The following is a 16,683-nucleotide window of genomic DNA, read 5'->3' on the forward strand; positions in this document are numbered from 1 at the left end:
ACAGATACTAAAATGAAAACTCTGGCTGAAATTCAATAAACATCCGTTGGCTACACAGAAGGAACTAGAGGAGATATTAAAAAGTGAAATAGACAATCCTGGTCTGCAATCAAGAATAGGGACAGTCAGTTCAGTTCACTCAGTTGTGTCTGACTCTTGGCAACCCCATGGACTGCAGCACACCAGGCTTCCCTGTTCATCACCAACTCCCAGAGCTTGATCAAACTCATGTCCATAGAGTCAATGATGCCATCCAACCATCTCATCCTCTGTCATCCCCTTCTCCTCCAGCCTTCAACCTTTCGCAGCATCAGGGTCTTTTCAAATGAGTTAGTTCTTCACACCAGGTGGCCAAAGTATTGGAGTTTCAGCTTCAGCATCAGTCCTTCCAATGAATAATCAGGACTGATTTCTCTTAGGACGGGCTGGTTGGATATCCTTGCAGTCCAAGGGACTCTCAAGAGTCTTCTCTAGCACCACAGTTCAAAAGCATCAGTACTTCAGTACTCAGCTTTCTTTATAGTCCAACTCTCACATCCATACATGATTACTGGAAAAACCATAGCTTTGACAAGACAGACCTTTGTTGGCAAAGTAATGTCTCTGCTTTTTAATATGCTGTCTAGGTTGGTCATAACTTTTCTTCCAAGGAGTAAGCGTCTTTTAATTTCATGGCTGCAGTCACCATCTGCAGTGATTTTGGAGCCCAAAAAATAAAGTCTTTCACCATTTCCATTGTTTCCCCATCTATTTGCCATGAAGTGATGGACCGGATGCCATGTTCTTCGTGTTCTGAATGTTGAGTTTTAAGCCAACTTTTTACTCTCCTCTTTCAGTCTCATCAAGAGGCTCTTTAGTTCCTCTTCGCTTTCTGCCATAAGGGTGGTGTCATCTGCATATCTGAGGTTATTGATATTTTTCCTGGCACTATAAATGGCACCAATCTGAACAATGCTGTAAGGATGGTAGAAATGAAATCAGAGAAGGGACAGCTCGTGTCTGGTAGAACCCAGTAAGAGCATGTGAAGGAGTTTAGGTTTGAAAGGAGGGAGTGAGGCATGGCCCTCCATCTTAGGGAACACTGTGAGTAACAGCGTGGAGGAAGGACAATATGGGGCATATCTGAGCAAGGGAGTTGTCTGGCTTGTTTGAGAGAGAAGGCTTTCAACCCTTGGCAGAGGCCCTGTTGTAAAAAGGAAAGAATGCCAAGACCAGATGGGCATTGGACATTTGAAAACAGGATCCAAACTGTGTCTTAAGAGCGACCTGATAGTTGATTGGATTGGAAGGAGACTGAAATGGGGTTGAGGGGATAAGTTAGGAGACCACAACTGTTTTCCAGTCAAGAGTTAAGTTAGGATCCATGAGGGCGCTGGCAATGGCCTTGGATTATTTTTTCCCCTGTGCTCTGTAGCCACTTTGTCTTTGCTTGTCCCCAGAGATCATAACATCCTTGAGAAGTGTCAAGCATTTGAAAAAATGTGCCCATAATTGCTAAACCACTAACAATTTCTTGATACTTAATAAGCACTCAGCAAATATTGTTGTAATTGAATTGAATGCATGAGCAGGGTGATAAAAACTCTGGGGCTCTGTTTAAATGGTTTCAAAGGAACTCAGGCCATGCCTGCAGCCCTCTGCAGTACTGTGTCTGTGCTCAGTTGCTCAGTTGTGTCTACCTCTTTGCGACCCCATGGACTGTCACCCCGAGATTCTCCAGGCAAGAATACTGGAGTGCGTTGCCATGCCTTCCTCCAGGGGATCTTCCTGACTCAGGAACTGAACCTATGTCTCCTGTGTCTCCGGCATTGCAGGCAGATTCTTTTATTCAGCACCTACTAGGTACATCATCCTCTCATTCAATTCACCCAATGAGGTCCTGACATCATGTCCCTCTTGTTTTTTAGTCGCTAAGTCGTGTCCAACTCTTTGTGACCCTATGGACTACAGGCTTCTCTGTCCGTGGGATTTCCTAGGCAAGAATACTGGAGTAGGTTGCCATTTGCTACCCCAGGGGATCTTCTGGACCCAGGGATCAAACCCAGGTCTCCTGCATTGGCAAGTGGGTTCTTTACCACTGAGCCACTAGGGAAGCTCATGTCCATCTTACAGATCAGAAAAACTGAGGGTCAAGCGAGTAGTTTGCAGGAAGTGACAGACTGAGCTGCAGGACTTTCAGGGCTTAGCTGCTTCAGTTGTGTCTGGCTCTTTGCAATCTCATGGACTGCAGCCCTCCAGGCTCCTATGTCCATGGGGATTCTCCAGGCAAGAATACTGGAGTGGATTGCCATGCCTTCCTCCAGGGAATCTTCCCGACCCAGGGACTGAACCCGGGTCTTCTGCATTGCAGGCGAATTCTTTACCCACTGAGCCACCTGGGTAGCCCAAAACCAGGACAACCCCAGGCAAATCCAGAGGGTTCGTCACCCTATCAAGATGCCTTGCTCCACATTACACAAGCCAGGATTTAAACTCAAGTCTGACCAGCTCAAACCCCCATGGGACTTTATTCTGGCTTTCTGATCACTGCAGCCAATATAAATATTCTTACTTGGATATTCTGGGGACAGAATCCAAGCATACTCTTATATTGAATTTGGCTCATGTATTTGGAGCCTCCTGGAAACAGTCCCTTATAGAGAGACAGCGAATCACAAAATGGATGGGTTTTTGTCAGAGAAAAGGAATCCAGCCTGGGGAACGTCTCCCGGCTGACACCTTGAGAATTCGGCTTTATCAACGGTTCTTTGGCGCCTCCTGGTGGTGAAAAGTTGTTAGTAGCCCCTTTCTTAGTCAGATGAAAGAACCCGTACTGTGGGTAAAGGATGAGAGTGGAACCCAACTGAAACTTCTTACAGCTTGGGGAACATGAAGATTTTGCTTCAAAAATAAAAACTAGCAGAGATTTTTCTTTCTTTTTTCTTAAATGAAAGCTGACCAACCAGGCTGTCATAGTCTAAGGCGAGGATACTCAGACACAAACTTTAAGTGGACGCCAAAAGAAAACCCTCAATAATCAAGACAATAATTTAACAAAAAAAAGAAAACGAAATTAATGGCAAAAAATGATGAGCAAAATTTCAAGTACAGAACAGACAGGCTCTGACCATGCCCTTGCCCTGCCACGTCTCACTGGCCTCGCCCCAGTCCCGTGAGCACTGGCCCAGGAGCCTGGAACCCCAGCCCCTTCGAGAAGCTCTGGGTGAAGGGCTCCTGACGATGGCCCTCAAAACCTCACCATGGGAAATGGAAATGGTACCTTCAGATGTTCCCACCAAAGAAACTTCATAGAAAGGATTACAACCACTGCTAGGAGAAGCCAGAAGCCCTGCAGCAAGCATGGTTTCTTAAGGCTCTTGTTTGGGCATATTTCAAATTTGATGTCATAATATATCCATATTTGATTTTGTTCTGTTTCCTTTTATCGACATATAGACATTTCAGAAGTGTACAGAGAAGGGATATTTGACCTTATAGCTCAAAGGATTTTCACAAGCCAACGCACGTTTAACTGGCACCCAGATCAAGAGAGAGAACAAGACCAGAGTTCCCGCCATGCCCCCTCTGTTCACTGCCACCCTGAGGTACCTCTGTCTTGATGTCCAACAGCATAGATTAGTTCTATTTTTGTTCCATATATAAATGAAATGATACACTCCAAGGTATTTTAAGTCTGGTTTACTTTACTGTGAGCTATGTTAGTGAGGTTAGGCCATAAGCTTTGTGTGTGATTATAGTTTGTTCATTCTTATTATATGGTATAAATCTATTGAAATAAATTTATCCATTCAGCTGACATGAGTTGTTTCAGTGTGTTATTTCAGCACACTGTGCTGCCATGAATATTCATATCCGTGTCTTTTGTTTAACACGGACATGTCTACAATGGCCAGGTTCAGCAGAACTTTCTGCCTGACCTATAGACCTGCAAAGGCTTCCCTGGTAGCTCAGCTGGTAAAGAATCCGCCTGTAATGCAGGAGACCCTGGTTGGATTCCTGGGTCAGGAAGTTCCCCTGGAGAAGGGATAGGCTACCCACTCCAGTATTCTTGGGCTTCCCTGGTGGCTCAGATGGTAAAGAATCCACCTGCAGTGCAGGAGACCTGGGTTCCATCCCTGGATTGGGAAGATTCCCTGGAGGAGGGCCTGGCAACCCCCTCCAGTACTCTTGCCTGGAAAATCCCCATGGACAGAGGAGTCTGGTGGGCTACAGTCCATGGGGTTGCAAAGAGTCGGACATGACTGAGCAATAAGCAGCAGCATAGACCTGTGAGCCAGTGAATTGTAGAGTGGCTTGGTTTGTAGAATTATTGTAGCAGTAACTAACTCATAGTATACCCTTTTAAAGTCATAAAAATTAATTATTAGCAAAACACATTAAAATGCAAAGATGATTCGCCTTTATTGAAATAGAAAAAAGCACACACACGCCTATATTTCTGCTGAGAGTGCATTTGCTGGGTCATAGGGGAGGCAGCTTCAGCTTTAGTGTCTCCTACTACTTAGCTTTCTAAAGTAATTGGAGCACCTGTCACTCCGAGAGTTCTCATTCCTTCCCATCTTTGTCTAGACTTTATATTTTTTATCCTTTTTACTCTCTCCGGTCGAGTGGAGTGGTGTTACACTGTAGTTTCTTTGCATTTCCCTAGAGAGTAATGAAGTCAAGACCCTTTCTGTATTTGGCGTTTGTATAGCTTCTTTTCTGAAGTGTCTGTTCGAATCTTTGCCCGTTTTTCTCTTGGGTTTTCTATCTTTTTCTTATGGATTTGTAGTTCTTTTAAAATTCTGACTTGGAGACCTTTATCAGATATATATAGAGAGAATACTTGTGAGTTGTCTTTTTGCTCCCATAATGGTGTCTTTTGATGAACACCATTTCTTAGTTTTCATAGAATTCATTAACGGTTTTTTTCATTCATGATTGACAGTTTTTGTTTCCTGTTTGCAAAAGATGTGCCTATTCCAAAGTCAGAGATATTTTTATATGTTTTCTTTTAAAAACTTTACTTATTTATTTATTTTAGCTTCAGAACTGCACTCCTTCTAGAAATTATTTTTGGTATGGCGTGAGGTAGGAGTGATAAATATGCATTTTTCCGTATATGGGATGACCATATACATGTGTATCTGTTTTTGTTTACATATAAAAGTAAATAATTAAATTCCCTTTTAAATGTTATGACTTTTCCCTAATTGTTCGAGTAAAATTGATACAGAAACAGCTGTTTTGAGCACTAATTGAGGTACATTATCTGCACTTCCTCATTTAATTCTCTCTGTACTTGTATGAGGTAAGTACTCATATTTCAGTTTTATAGATGAAAAGAGTGAGGCTCAGGGAATTAAAGTGTGTTGAGGGTACAGAGCAAGTAAGTCCAGAGTCCTTTAACCAGTGTTCTAAACTACCTCGCACAGAAAAATTTCATTTGCAGGATAATTGTCTGTTAAGGTACCAGTATAACATGTTGATCTGTTCACAAGCTGATGGACATTTGCACTGCCGCTAGTTTGGGGCTGTTGTGAACAAAGCTGCTGTGAACATCTTCATTTCTCTTGGATAGATACCTAGGAGTAGTATTGCTTGGGTCATATGGTAAGTGTTGTATATGTTTATTTATTTAATTATCTATTTATTTGGGGGCTTCCCAGGTGGCACTAGTGGTACAGAACCTGCTTGCCAACACAGGAGACTTAAGAGACGTGGGTTCAATCCCTGGGTGGGGAAGATCCCCTGGAGAAGGCAATGGCAACCCACTCCAGTGTTCTTGCCTGGAGAACCCCATGGAGAGAGGAACCTGGCGGGCTGTGGTCCATAGGGTCACAAAGAGTCAGACACGACTGAAGTGACTTCGCAAGCACACACATCTATTTATTTATATTTTAAAAAATTTTGGCCACACCCCATAGCATGTGGGACCTTAGTCCCCTGACCAGGGATCGAGTCCATTACTTCTGGAGTGGAAAGTCCTAACCACTGAACTACCAGGGAATTTCCCTTTTGGCTAAATTTTTTATTTGTAAATATTCAGTTCTGTGGCTTGTCTTTTACTTTTTTAATGGTACCTTTTGAAAAAATAGTTTGCATGTTGATAAAGTCCCAATTTATAAGTTTTTTATTATGCTCTTTTGGATGGTGCTTCTTAAAAATGTGTATGTATTTATTTGGCTGTGCCGGGTCTTGGGTACATCGTGCAGGATCTTTCCTTGTGTGTGCAGGCTTAGTTAGTTGCCCTGCAGCATGTGGGATCTTAGTTCCCTGACCAGAGGTCGAACCTGCGTCCCCTGTATTGCAAGGTGGGTTCTTAGCCACTAGACTACCACAGAAGTCCCTTAGGCTGTGCTTTTGATGTCATATCGAAGAGATCTTTGCCTAAAATCAAGGTCATGAGGGTTTTCTCACATATTTTCTTCTAGAAGCTTTGTAGTTTTAGTTTTTACGTTCACGTCCGTGGTCCATTTTGAGTGTTTCTGCGCGTGGCATGAAGTGACGGCTCACATTCATCCGTGTGTACATTCAGTTGTCCCAGCACCATTTGTTGAAATGACCATCGTTTCCCCCTCAATCAGCTTTATTGAGCAGCTGATTTTACCACCCCTGGAGGCTGATCTACCGCTGGACTTTCAGTTGTGTGACCTAATAAATACATTTCCTCGCTGTTTACACTCATTTGAGTTTTGCATTATCCTTTGAAGCCAGAAGCCATCTGGCTGAAACCTTCTGGGTGCCACCTCTGGGTGCCAGGAGGTGGCACCCAGAAGGTCAAGTGGATGCCAGCTCTGTAGACCTTCTACGGAATAACCCACGCCTAGGAAATGGCAACCCACTCCAGTATTCTGGCCTGGAGAATCCCAGGGACGGCGGAGCCTGGTAGGCTGCCGTCTATGGGGTCTCACAGAGTCAGACACGACTGACGTGACTTAGCAGCAGTTCCTTGAAATCTTTCTCAGTCTGTACTCTTTCAGTGGATTTGAGCATTGCTTCTTACCCCCAAAGAGCCTATACAATCAAATTCTGGCCAACCTACTGAATACCCCGGGAGAGGGAAGCAACCAAACCAGACCAGTCTGAATGCTCCTTGGCTGGGACTCTAGCCAGAAACATTAAGAAGAGATGCTGTCTTCTCCTCTAACTTCATAAGCCATGAGGACAAGGTAGGCTTAGAGCTGCCAGTGGCCACCTTTTGGTCAGGTAGCAAGAGAAAACTTAGGAATAAAGGTATTCCCTGATGGCTCAGCAGGTAAAGAATCTGCCTGCAATGCAGGAGACACAGTAGACACTGGTTCCATCCCTGAGTCAGAAAGATCCCCTGGAGGAGAAAATGGCAATCCACTCCAGTATTCTTGGCTGGAGAATCCCATGAAGACAGCAACCTGGCGGGGGACAGTCCAAAGGGTCACAAAGAATCGGACATGACTGAGCAACTAAGCGACTTAGGAATAAAGCCCAGCAGTGACAAGCAGGACCAAAAGGCGAGGAGAGAGGCAAGGTTCTCAGGATATCATTCATGCCTCTGGGTGAGCCATGCCTGAAGCCCTCTGCTTCAGGGGGCAAATCGCAAACTGGGATTGGTGGGGAGGTAAGGACTCCAGCAACTAGTTAGGAGCTCTGTTTGTGCTCTGAATTGGAGACCCAGTTGTACTGGTTTCTCTCCCTAAGAAATCCCACCTGACTCAGCCAGTGTTCTATGTTTTCCTTGCCTGTTCAGTTCAGTTCAGTCACTCAGTAGTATCCAACTCTTTGTGACCCCATGGACTGCAGCACGCCAGGCTTCCCTGTCCATCACCAACTCCCAGAGCTTGCTCAAGCTCATGTCCATCGTTGCCATCCGACCATCTCATCCTCTGTCGCCCCCTCCTCCTCCTGCCTTCAATCTTCCCCAACATCAGGGTCTTTTCCAATGAGTCAGTTCTTCACATCAGGTGGCCAAAGTATTGGAGCCTCAGTTTCAGCATCAGTCCTTCCAATGAATATTTAGGACCAACCTCCATTAGAATTGACTGGTTTGATCTCCTTGCTGTCCAAGGGACTCTCAAGAGTCTTCTCCAACACCACAGTTCAAAAGCATCCGTTCTTCGGCGCTCAGCTTTCTTTATGGTCCAACTCTTACATCCATATATGACTACTGGAAAAACCATAGCTTTGACTACATGGACCTTTGTTGGCAAAGTAATGTCTCTGCTTTTTAATATGCTGTCTAGGTTGGTCATAGGTTTTCTTCCAAGGAGCAAGCGTCTTTTAATTTCATGGTTACAGTCACCATCTGCAGTGTTTTTCGAGCCCAAGAAAATAAAGTCTGTCATTGTTTCCCTATTATTTGCCATGAAGTTATGGGACCAGATGTCATGATCTTAGTTTTTTGAATGTTGGGTTTTAAGCCAGATATTTCACTCTCCTCTTTCAGTTTCATCAAGAGGCTCTTTAGTTCCTCTTCGCTTTCTGCCATAAGGGTGTGTCATCTGTATATCTGAGGTTATTGATACTTCTCCCGGTGATCTTGATTCCAGCTTGTGCTTCATCCAGCGCAGCATTTCGCATGATGTATTCTGCATATAAGTTAAGTAAGCAGGGTGACAGTATACAACCTTGATGTACTCCATGCCTGTAGGGGCTGCTATTCTACAAAGTTATGCTCAAGTGGTTATCTTGTCTTGCTTGAATGGACAGGGGTACTCAAGGTCTGGCTGCTTCCCAAGTCTCAGAAAACTGGAGTGCATTAAAAACCACCAGCAGCAAAAATGCTGATTAGAGTCACGCTAATCAATCATAGACACTCCAAGGTGCCAGCTCCCCACAGGTGAACCACATGCGCCTGGTGAGAGCGGTAGGAAACAGACACTTCATCAGAAACTCAAGAGCAGAGAGGCAAAGGAGAGAGGCAAGTGTGGTTCCCAACCTGGCTCCGCCTTGCTGGCCAGGCAACCTCAGGTCATTTACCGAGTGTCCCTGGGGATTGGTCTTGTCCCGTGTAAGATGAGGGCTAAATACGCCTGTGGTAACAGCCTTCAGCCTCTGCTTCCTCTGACTCACACTGGGAGTGTGGACTTCCGCTCAGGTCTGCCCAGTCTTCACTGCATGTGTGGGTCCCTCACTCCCAGCACAGCTGGGGACCACCCTGCCCCTCCGTGTGAGTCAGAGTCTGGACTACCTGGGCCATGTCACGTTCTTCCCAAAGTCCCCAGGCCAGAGCTTCTTGCTTCTGCCTCTCACCTGTGTCTATCTCTCCACAACACAGTGTGTTCTGCCTTTTCTGAAGGGTTGGGATGATTAATGAGAATTAAAGAACTTAAAGCTGTGGTCTAGAGACTTCTCTGGTGGTCCAGTGGTTGACTCTGCACTCCTAAAGCAGGGGGCCATGTGTTTAATCCCTGGTCATGAAACTTGGATCCCACATGTTGTAGGGTGTACCCTAAAATTTTTTAAAATAAATATATATCTTTTAAAAGCTGTGACGTAAACCTGATGGTGATTAAATGGAGAAAATCATACTCACTGCCATTCCTTTCAGGAGAAGCACTGTTTATTTGTTCAGGAAGAAAATTCCTTGATAAACTCACATGGGAGAGAAGCGAGCACCACCCCCCGCCCCCCCTGCCCTGCCCCGCCCCAGAAAACCTGAGGACAGCTAGGATTCTCCCAAGTGCCTGGGTGTAAAGAATCTTCAGGTTACACTGCAACACGGTGGGGAGTAGGAAAGGTGGGGTCCTGGGGGGTCACCCCCCCTTAAATCTCCCGCATGCCGCAACTAAGACCCGACTCAGCCACATAAGTAAATAAATAAATAAAATATTTTTTAAATGATGTCATCTTCTAAGGAGTTATATGGCTGGTGCCAGAAGAAGAAAAATAGATCTTTATGGTTTAACAGGTGTTTGCTGGGCTTCCCCAATGGATCAGCGGTGAAGAATCGCCTGCAATGCAGTAGATGTGGCTTCGATCCCTGGGTGGGGAAGGTCCCCTGGAGGAGGGCATGGCAGCCCACTCCAGTATTCTTGCCTGGAGAACCCATGGACAAGTGGCCTGGAGGGCTACAGCCCATGGGGTCACAAAGAGTTGACCACGACTGAGCACCAGCCGCTGCCTTGGGGGAGGTCTGATTAGCACATAATGCCGATGCCTAGTGCACACTGGAGGGGAGGATGTCCAAAGGAGCAGAGAAAATTTTTGTTTAACATTTTCTTGTCTTGCCTTAAAATAAGAATTTTATTTCATCACCCAGATTCTGTCACCTCTCAAAAGGCCTGCTTTTCCCAACTGCCCTGCAGCAAGTCCCTACCCATCTTTTAGGAAGCTCTTGGGAGGCCCGTGCCCCTTCTCACCAGGAGTATACTTCTCCGAGTCTGAGTTGGTCCATAGTAGGTGCTCAGTAAATACCTATCCACTGGCTGAATAAAAAATGACAACGAGAAGACTTCCCTGGTGGTCCAATGGTTAAGAATCCACCTGCCAATGCAAGGGACTTGGGTTCAACCCCTGGTCTGGGAAGACTTCGCCTGCCATGGGGAAACTAAGCCATTGCTCCGAAACTACGGAAGCCCGAACTCTAGAGTCCGTGCTCTGCAACAAGAGAAGCCACCGCCGTGAAAGGTGCAGCACGAGAGAGTAGCCCCTGCTTGCTGCAACTAGAGAAAGCCCATACACAGCAGTGAACACGGATACCCAGCACAGACAAAATAAAATGAATTTTAAAAAATTTAAACACCTATTATAAGCCAAGCACTGGTCTAGGTACTTGGGTTTCATCAGTGAACAAAGATAAAAGCCTCTGCCTCCTGGAACTCACATTTTATTTGGGGCAAAGTGGAGGATGGGGAAAGACAATAAATAATGAATGTTAACTTAAAACACAGGACAAAATATCTTCTTAAAAGCGTAAAAGAGCTAAGAAGGAAGTGAGGAACTACTGGGCCATGATGAGTCTAGGAGATGAGGTTCATACCTGACAGACAGGGACTTATCTAACCTACGTCAAGGCTGTATATTGTCACCCTGCTTATTTAACTTATATACAGAGTACATCATGAGAAACGCTGGGCTGGAGGAAGCACAAGCTGGAATCAAGACTGCCGGGAGAAATATCAATAACCTCAGATGTGCAGATGACATCACCCTTATAGCAGAAAGTGAAGAGGAACTAAAAAGCCTCTTGATGAAAGTTAAAGAGGAGAGTGAAAAAGTTGGCTTAAAGCTCAACATTCAGAAAACTAAGATCATGGCATCTGGTCCCATCACTTCATGGGAAATAGATGGAGAAACAGTGGAAACAGCGTCAAACTTTATTTTGGGGGCTCTAAAATCACTGCAGATGGTGATTGAAGCCATGAAATTAAAAGATGCTTACTCCTTGGAAGGAAAGTTATGACCAACCTAGACAGCATATTGAAAAGCAGAGACATTACTTTGCCAACATCTAGTCAAGTCCATCTAGTCAAGGCTATGGTTTTTCCAGTGGTCATGTATGGATGTGAGAGTTGGACTATGAAGAAAGCTGAGCACCGAAGAATGGATGCTTTTGAACGGTGGTGTTGGAGAAGACTCTTGAGAGTCCCTTGGACTGCAAGGAGATCCAACCAGTCCATTCTAAAGGAGATCAGCCCTGGGATTTCTTTGGAAGGAATGATGCTAAAGCTGAAACTCCAGTACTTTGGCCACCTCATGCGAAGAGTTGACTCATTGGAAAAGACTCTGACGCTGGGAAAGATTGAGGGCAGAAGGAGAAGGGGACGACAAAGGATGAGATGGCTGGATGGCATCACCGACTCAATGGATGTGAGTTTGAGTGAACTCTGGGAGTTGGTGATGGACAGGGAGGCCTGGTGTGCTGCGATTCATGGGGTCGCAAAGAGTTGGACACGGCTGAGTGACTGAAGTGAAATGAACTGAATCCTTACAACCGTCCCCTGAATTATCCTGGGAAATCAGTAGTGCAGGTACATGGTCAGGGTTGCCTCAGGGTTGTGAAATAAATTAGTGTGCATGCTAGGCTCTGGGGCCTTATATACATGGTCCCATTTGAGCCTCACAGCATCTCTGTGAGATGGAAGCTATTGCTTACTGTTATTTTCCTAATTTTACAAATGAGAAAACAGAGCGTTCAAGTGACCTGCCCAGGGTCACACAGCTAGTCAGTGGCAGAACAGGCTTTGAGCTCAAGTCTGCGTCCAGAGTCTGTAAATTGAACCACGGTCCATGCCACCTCTTGGTAAATATCATCTATTGTTTTTCTATTAGCTTTAGCAGAAAGATAACTCTAGTAGGAATGTCACTATTACCTTCTTTATGAAGAAGTGAGTATATTATCTTTATGGAAGTCTTGTTTTATGCAAAAATGTTAAAAAGTGCTTAGACAAGGAAAAACTACAATCCAAGCACAGCCTACTGGTGTTACTCAAAACTGTAGACACAGAAATTCATCAGGGAGCAGGAGAAAATTCTTAAGGCTGAGCTAGTGAACTCCAACTGAGAACAAATAGTGCTGAAGGCCAGGACAGGGACGCCACCTGATTCCACGTCCTCTCAGCCAGCCCAGGTCAGGACGCACGACAGGTGAGGGATGGTAGGCGTGGCCTCCATTCAACACCCTCCTTGACTGCTGAGAACCTGGGCCCTCCCAGGTCGGGTGTGTGTGTGATGTAACACTCAGGTTCATGGTGTCAGATCTAGCCTGTGACACTGAGCAAGCGACGTGATTTACTTATTTTGCATTTTATTTTCAATTTATTAAATTAACTTTTTATTGGAGTCTAGTGGGTTTACAATGTTCTGTTAGTCTCTGCTGTACAGCAAAGTGAATCGGCCATACATATACATGTATCCACTCTCTTCGACTCCGTTCGCATATAGGTCATTACAGAGCACTGAATACAGTTCCCCGTGCTCTACAGAAGGTTCTTATAAGTTATCTTTTATAAATAGTAGTGTGTACACGTCCATCCTAATCTCCCAGTTTATCCCCACCTCCTTCCCCCTTGGTAAGCGTGAGTCTGCTTTCAACTTTTGTCAATAGGGTTATTTGTATCATTTTTTATTTTTTTTTAGATTCCACATATAAGTGATAACAGGCTTCTCTGATAGCTCAGTTGGTAAAGAATCCACCTGCAATGTAGGAGACCCTGGTTTGATTCCTGGGTCCAGAAGATCCGCAGGATAAGAGATAGGCTACCCACTCCAGCATTCTCGGCTTCCCTCGTGGCTCAGATGGTAAAGAATCTGTCTGCAATGCGGGAGACCTGGGTTTAATCCCTGGGTGGGGAAGATCCTGTAAAGGAGGGTATGGCAACCCACTCCAGTATTCTGGCTTGGAGAATTCCACAGACTGTATAGTCCACAGGGTTGCAAAGACCCTTTGCAACCAGTCAGACACAACTGAGTGACTTTCACTTTCATAAGTGATATCATATGATATGTGTCTTTCTCTGTCTGACCTACTTCTTTCAGTATGACAATCTCTAGGTCCATCCATTGGGCAAGTGACTTTAACAGCACTTTTGCAAAATGGGAGTGATAACATATAACTAAGATCATGGCATCTGGTCCCATCACCTCATGGCAAATTGATGGGGAAACAATGGAAACAGTGGCTGACTTTTTTGGGGGGCTCCAAAATCACTGCAGATGGTGATTGCAGCCATGAAATTAAAAGATACTTGCTCCTTGGAAGAAAAGTTACAACCAACCTAGACAGCATATTAAAAAGCAGAGACTATTTTGTCAACAAAGGTCCGTCTAGTCAAGACTATGGTTTTTCCAGTAGTCATGTATGGATGTGAGAGTTGGACTATAAAGAAAGCTGAGCACAGAAGAACTGATGCTTTTGAACTGTGATGCTGGAGAAGACTCTTGAGAGTCCCTTGGACTGCAAGGAGATCCAACCAGTCCTGGGTGTTCATTGGAAGGACTGATGTTGAAGCTGAAACTCTAATATTTTGGCCACCTGATATGAAGAGCTGACTCATTTGAAAAGACCCTGATGCTGAGAAAGATTGATGGCGGGAGGAGAAGGGGACAACAGAGGATGAGATGGTTGGATGGCATCATCAACTCAATGGACATGAGTTTGGGTAAACTCCAGGAGTTGGTAATGGACAGGGATGCCTGGCATGCTGCGGTTCATGGGGTCGCTGAGTCGGTCATGACTGAGCAACTGAACTGAACTGAACATATTCCAATGGTTATAAGATGTACCACTAAGAAACAAACAAAAAAACACCAACTGCATGGTGACAACATGTCTTAACGATAGTGCTGGACAAGTCATAAACCAGTCATGGCAATTCTCCTGGCTTGGAGATTTCTCTCATTTCTTCTGCAAGATTGGCAATTTCTCCCAATTAGGTTCCGTTGCTTGGTGTGTGGGCTTCCCTGGTGGCTCAGTGGTAAAGAATCTACCTGCAATGCAGGAGATGTGGGTTCAATCCCTGGGTTGGAAAGATCCCCTGGAGAAGGAAAAATGACAACCCACTCTAATATTCTTGCCTGGAGAATCCCATAGACAGAGGAGCCTGGCAGGCTACAGTCCATAGGCTCGTGAAGAGCCGGACACGACTGAAGTGACTGAGCACCGGCTCCCGTGTAGATTTTTTGCCCACATCTTAGGAGCAAAATGTAACACAACTCTTGTTTCTAGTTTGTCTTCTTGCCTTTGTCGTTCAGTCACTCAGTCATCTCCTACTCTTTGCACCCCCATGGGCTACAGCACAGCAGGCTTCCCTGTCCTTCACCATCTCCTGCCTGTCCCTCAGCTTCTTCCTATCTCAGGTTCTGCCAAGCACTTGCTGTTGTTTCATAAGAGAAGAGTAGTCCTCTCTCTAAAGAGAAAACTCTGTTTCATTTGGTATCAGTTTCCCACCCTGTTGCTCCATATCTGTGCCTTTCCCCGTCATCACTTTTATCTGAATGCTGAATCACACCATGATATTTTCAAAGACATTTTAAATAGTACCAAATTCAGTACGTGCCGTACCAACAGTGCATCCAACTCAGATGAAGGAAAGACAATATGGGCCGCTGTGCTCAATTTCTCACATTTGCAAACAATGATGTCCCCATCAGGACTTTGACATTTGATTCTAAGACACAATCCCAATGTCAGAGATGTTAAGTTATGCATGTCTTAGGCTTCCCTTGTGGCTCAGCTGGTAAAGAATCCGCCTGCAATGCGGGAGACCTGGGTTCGATCCCTGGGTTGGGAAGATCCCCTGGAGAAGGGAAAGGCTACCCACTCCAGTATTCTGGCCTAGAGAATTCCATGGACTATGTAGTCCATGCAGTTGCAAAGTGTCGGACACGACTAAGCGACTTTCACTTTCACGCATGTCTTAGAATTGGGTAGATAGGGTAGAAAATACCTGTATTGATTAGAATTCTTTTGACAAGAAAGTGACAGAAAACTCAACCCAGATTGACTTAAGTGAAAGGAGTATACTGAGTTGTGCTGCTGTGCCGTCTTGTCTGACTCTCTGCGACCCACGTACTGCAGCCCACCAAGCTCTTCTGTCCATGGAATTTTCCAGGCAAGAATACTGAAGCAGGTTGCCATTTCCTCCTCCAGGGGATCTCCCCAACCCAGGGATCCAGCCCGCGTCGCCTATGTTTCCTGCATTGGCAGGCATCTTCTTTTACCAAGTCCCAAAGTCCTTATATTAACGCAGCTTCAGGTATGGCTAAACTCAGGACTCCAGGATAAAATCAAGACTCAGTTTCTCTTCACTTCTCTCTCTTTCTTCCATAGGGGTGGCTTCCGTCTCAGATTTCACTTGGTAGCAAGCTGGAGTCAGCAGCTCTAATCCTACTATCCTCTCTGGTTTCAAGTCCAGCTAAAAGGAGCGAGCACCTTTGTCCCAGAATTTTGAACCTGAGTCTCAGTATCGCTCACTGGCTCTGACAGGTCACCTGTCTGGCTCTGGACCAGTCATCATAGTTATGGGGGAGCTGCTGAGTTACCTGCTGGAAGCCTAAGGGCTGCTGGGGCTGCAGAGGGAAATGACGAGGATGGACGTGGGGCCGCAAAAACAGCGCATGATTGACTGTGGGGAATTAGGTGAGAGAAGCCTCCCCGGAGCAAGCCCCCCTGGGTGGATTTGGTCCCTGCTCCTCCGCTCTGTGCAGCAGAAGGAGGCCTCCGCCGAGACCCACCCGCTCCATCTGAGTCAGCCTCGCGAGGCCTCCCTCTCGGGCCGCTGACACCGCACTGACTCAGCGGCTACGTGAGCTGGTTGCTGCCTGGAAAGTTAATAAGCCTGGGAGCCAAGACATTCCTCCTGTGACGGGGTTGGTGCCGCGAGTGGGTGGAATGAATGAAAAAGAGTGGGAGCACCATGGCTCCTAAAGCGTTTATGAAGTCAAGAAGCTCGGAAAGCAAGGGAGGGGAAATCCGTGGCAGCAGTGGGAGCTGGTGACCCCCCAACACCAGCGCTGGTCCCTGGCGGGTGGGCGGGCGCTGTCTTCACCCTGGCCCCATCCACCCTCCAGCTCTGCCCATCTCTTTCCTTCAAATCTAAGGGTCAAGGAGCAGGACTGGGGGATCTATCTATCCCTTGGAGGGTAGGGGAGGAAGAGAAGAGGGAGGCTCGGTTAGAAGGGGGTCCTGGAGGATAGGAAATAGGGGAGACAGAGAGGGAGTGCTTGCCACAACCGCTCAGAAACTGGATGGAGCACAAACACGGAGCACCTGCTCTCTGCCAGATC

This window comes from Bos javanicus, chromosome 5 (assembly GCF_032452875.1).
Source record: "Bos javanicus breed banteng chromosome 5, ARS-OSU_banteng_1.0, whole genome shotgun sequence".
Lineage (NCBI taxonomy): Eukaryota > Metazoa > Chordata > Mammalia > Artiodactyla > Bovidae > Bos > Bos javanicus.